Raw genomic sequence first — 5,004 nt, 5'->3', positions numbered from 1 at the left:
CATAATAAGTCTGGCGCTATTCTATTCTATTATATATTCATAATGATAACTTTGTTATCATTGTGAATATATAATAGAATTTCTTGAGAAGAGCAAGAGCGAGATTTAAATATGACAGCTGGGAAATATACATTTTAATTATGTTTTAATAATTACTACAGATTTCTTTTTTATTTATTCTTTTCAAGAAATAAATGTAAGAAGTTAGCATGAGAAACAACTTGGCACTCGAAACAATTTAATATGTGTTAAGAGAGAATTATATATTTAGAATGCAAGGTGAGTTTGTAAGTATTTGTATTTGTATTCTAATTCTCTAAACAATTTATATTATGAAATAAAATTAATAATAAGGAAAGATACTATTTCAATGTAATTAAAGTAATTAATTCCTGTGCAGAGCTGCATTTAGGCTCACCTGGTGCCTTGTGCTTTAATGTAATTGAATAACAGTCAATGTCACATTTGGTTACAAATTATTTAAATATATTAAAATTGCCTTACTGTCCTTATTTCTAATTGTATTATTGTAATTGTCTATTCGGACCTTACTTATTAGTAGGACTTTATACCGGTGTCTAAAAATTTTTGGCACAATGACAGTTCAGAGAAAATAAAGTTTTATTAAAATTCACCTGTAGTAGTAATTTTTTCAGAAAAAATTACTACTACAGGTGAATTTGAGTTGTAATATTAAATAGCAAATTGATACAAAGCACGAGTGTTTGATAATGTTAACTTAAGTGTAAATTTAAACAAGCAGGAATTTAAAAATGAAAAATATTTATTAAATTGTTATTGTTAAATCGTTTTCGTATTTAGCTCTTCTCAATAAGGACGATGCAGTGCTCGACGACTTCTACGGGGTCTCCTCGTCGGTCCGTATCCCAAGCGAGCTCTTCGAGAACACATTCTTCCACCTCCTCGAAGCCATCCTCTCGGTGATCGGTTTGCGGCACTAAGTCCCGGCAGATTCGTCCTTTTCGGTGTTATCTTAATTCGTCTTCCTCTGAAAAGCGATTCGTCTAATGCCATAGCACTCTCGACGGATTCTTTCTCGGCAAATTCAACGTAGGCAAAGCCTTTCGGTTTACCCGGGTGCTTATGACATAAAATCGTCACGCGATGTATCGAGCCACAGTCGCGGAAATGAAGTTCCAATTCTTTAGCACTGGCTCCGTAGTCGACGTTGCCCACGAAAATTGATCTTCCGTCGGTTTCGACTTTTTCCCGAAGTGACGGGTGACTTGGTGGAGTAAATTGCTGGCGAATTTCTCTGGTCTTCGCAGATGAATCTTCGACCGTAACTAGCGGTGGTTTATCGTTATGTTCGTTATTTCTCGAGTCTGCCATTTTGTTAAAATGTTCTCGTTGTCGAACTGCTGTCTAACGAGGCAGAGGGATCTAAACGTATGCGACGTTTATATAAGCTACGAGCAGGTTCGTATTGGTTGATTGCAGTAGAAAGGCACCAATAGGAAACAGTTAAGAAGCGGTTTCGATCCATCGCAGACAATTGAGAGGTTCCTACTTGTCGAAGTACGCCTTTAATCACTTTAAAAAACAAATAATGAAGTATTTTGGTATTTTTTAACGAAAGATGTATTTATAAAATCGTTTTAGGCGTTGATCGTTGATTATTGAATTAATTAATGCTCATTAGACAAGGTGACATCGAGAAACAGAGATGTTTATCGACGTAGTTATCCTAGACGAGCAGTTTGAGCAGTAATGCGCCACAAATGAAAGATTATATATGATTTATTGTTGAGAAAAGAAAAAAAATATGACGAAAAGTGCAGATAGAAAAGAGAAATGTAATAAAGAAAAGAAACTAAACTAAAAAATAAGAATAATAAAGTAAAATCAGTTCGCATTTAAGCGGGAAAAGTCTTGTATAAAATGGAGTCGATGGTTAAAAGCAGCCGTGTTTGAGATTTTCTCCTGAGGGAACTGCGTCTGAAACATAACGTGGGTGAGTTGCTGGACACGACTAAAAACCATATATTTGAAAAAGTTACATAAAAGTTGAAAATTTCTGATGGGATGAAGTCGTCCAATCTTGAGCAGGGTCAGTAGCTCGCATCCGGTCCACATCAGACTGGATCCTGGTGTGACATCTCCCGCTACGTTGACCCCCTCCGGAAAAACCGAACCGCCGGAGCGAAAGACAAAATTTTGTCTCCGCCAACCGTTAGGCCTACACGACATTAGTGTTGACATATTTTCGGAAGATCCCTAAAAGTATATCAAAAAATTGCTAAATTTTCTTTTTTGCTACTATCCCAATTAAGCGTTTAAATTATGTATGTTTATTAGTTTGGCTTCCTTCTTTGAGATTTGGCCCAAAAAGGCGGCTGCATCAATTAAACGGAATCGACTGTATTTTAGTACAAAAACGAAATCAAAAAGTCCACACCGCCCGCATTGTTCCAGAAGCTTCCCTTTATTAAAGTTAGGCCATGGAAGAGCTAGGTAATCTTTCTCTTAGAACTCTGATAACTTTTCCGTATTTCGACCGAAATTCACCAAACTCCGCAAAAATATCAAGCAACTGTGTGGCTTCATATTCGACAAAACAGCACCCAAATATGTCAAAATACTTTTTTGTTATTAAGCGTCAGAGGCGAAAATCGACGCTTTTATTTTTGAAAAATATAATTAACTCAGAAAAGATATATTCAAAAAAGTAATTTATGCACACACCAGGATTCTACTGAGCATTTCAACAAGAAAATCATCTAATCTAACGAGGGAATTTTTTAAAAAGCTGACAAAAAGTGAAAATGTTACCCCAGTAGCAGTGGCTTAGCTAGGGTGGGGCAAGTAGGGCACGTGCCCCGGGCGCCTTTCAAAGGGGCGCGCAAAATCGCCAATTATTAAATTTAAAAATCAAAATAAATCAATTCATATCAAACAATCTCGTCCTCGACTCACGAGCTTCGCGAATGAGCGAGAGGGAATGAGGGTGCGCGCAGGCGGTGCACTCGCTCGTTCGAATTCGACACCTCTCGCGCAGTTGTTTATTTTGTTTACATGCGATTTGTGATTCTGATTTAAATACTCCCGAGTGAGCGAGCGAGCGTTATTGAAGCCACTTGATTTGTTATCTAATTGTCAGTGTCGGCATAGAATCGTCTGGACGTACGATTCCCGCCTTTTCTTGTTTCTTTTTATTTTATTTCAAATTAGTCGACGCTGCAGAAGTAGGTTGGAAAACGACCAGTAGTTTTGAATCAACGATCGCTGATTGGCCGTGGATCATCGGACCATAGCCGGACCTACGACAGAGCTGGGTAGCGCTGATTGGTTAATCAAACTTAACTTCAATCCGTATAAAAGGTTAGAGTTTTGGCGAGAAAAGGGGAGTTGGCCAAACGGACTGTTTTATTTAGTGTATCTGTTTTTTTATATTAAGATAATTTACGAAGGGGCGCAACTTTGATGCGTACCCTAGGCGCCATTTTCGATTGCTACGCCCCCGCCCAGTAGCTTGACTAAGAAAGAGGAGGAAAAAAAAAAGAAAGAAAATGAGACAGACTAGGTTAAATTGTGGCCATTCAGAATTAGTGTTGTATATGCTGTAAATAGCATATAATTCTTGTTTTTATCTTAGATCAAGTCAATTAAATTCCACAGCGATTATCAGTGGCGTGCCGTCATTGGAAGCGGTGGAAGCGCCGCTTCCCTCGTATTTTCTAAAATATGAATTCATATTGGGTGATTATTTTCATATTTGAACGTACTGTACTTTGAATTAATTAAAATTAATATTTTATTATAACCACATTATGTATCTTATTACAAATTTCTATACTACACGTGAAAAAAACAACAAGATTGCTATTGTGTATTCGAATATCAGTGGTGGAATGGAAGCGCCGTATTATCAAAACCGGGTCAGCTTCCAAGCAGCCAGATTATAGGCATTTGTGCATGCGCTTTACAGAGCACCTACCTCACCCGGTTTAGCTTGTGGAAGCTACACACGCATAACGCTTCCAACTATTCTATCCCTTAGCCACTGGGTAGGGAGCTATATGACTAAGTGAATTGTTTAAGATTTAAAAGTAAAGAGTATTCAATGTTATTTCTATTTACGTTTCTTTGCAAATTATCATTAATTTTTACGGTACCATCTACCGATGGGTCTGTCGAGCGCAGTTTTTCGACCACGAAGGGAATTCATACATTGGCCAGGAACACACTGTCAGTCGGAGGAAAGATTGTGGTCGCTAGCGTCGCTTTCGATAGAAAAAGAACTTTTAAATACAGTGGTGCCTCGTATAACGTACGCCTCGAATAACGGACTGGCTGCGAACAACGGACTTTCCGGCATAATTGGTGACTGCTCCATGGGTGCGTTCTTTAATAGCGGTCGTTCTGCGTCTCCGCTACTACGGGAGTGCGCTGCTGTTTGTAGGCATTTAGGAACGACGGTGAAAGAAAGAAAGATGGCGGTGCCCGCACTATCGATAGTATCGTGATGGAGGAATCTGTTATTCTAAAATAAGAGCTTTAAAAGGCAAAAGAAGGGTCCCAATTGTAAAATTTAACCATAAAATGGATTATTTGTTGAAAGAGCATTCAAAATAGCCTCGAAAAAAAAAAATTCGTAAACACATCACCGCGTGCGCTAACTCGCGCTTTCACAATTTCTAAATTCTCATTTATAAAATCACATAATGAACCCGGAAACGAAACTATCTGAGCCATGGAGGACGCCATGTTGCTTTCCACTGTAAACTTTTTTTTTGTAACTCTTTCCGCCCTGTGGGCACTAAGAGGGCCTCTTATAGCTAGCCCATTATGGGTTCGGCCAGGCCCACAATGGGGCGGCTGGGTGGTGAGGGACGGGGACCGACATATCCGGACGGACCACCCCCGAAAAATTCCTGGGGATTTTTCGACCCGTCCGGATTCGATCCCGGGTCCCCCAGGGCGGCAGGCTGCTAACCTTGACCGCTCGGCCATCCGGCCGCCTCCACCGTAAACTGCTGCTAC

General features: G+C 39.3%; 1 pseudogene; it reads right to left on the bottom strand.

The window, feature by feature from the left end:
* Nucleotides 1-828: 828 nt before the first annotated feature.
* Nucleotides 829-1,353, bottom strand: LOC136985051 (polyadenylate-binding protein 2 pseudogene; annotated as a pseudogene).
* Nucleotides 1,354-5,004: the final 3,651 nt, after the last annotated feature.

Source organism: Centruroides vittatus, unplaced genomic scaffold (assembly GCF_030686945.1).
Source record: "Centruroides vittatus isolate TY-2023 unplaced genomic scaffold, ASM3068694v2 contig_949, whole genome shotgun sequence".
Taxonomy (NCBI): Eukaryota; Metazoa; Arthropoda; class Arachnida; order Scorpiones; family Buthidae; genus Centruroides; species Centruroides vittatus.
Note: the sequence above shows the minus strand (reverse complement) of the source record. Positions and strands in the feature narration are given on the sequence as shown.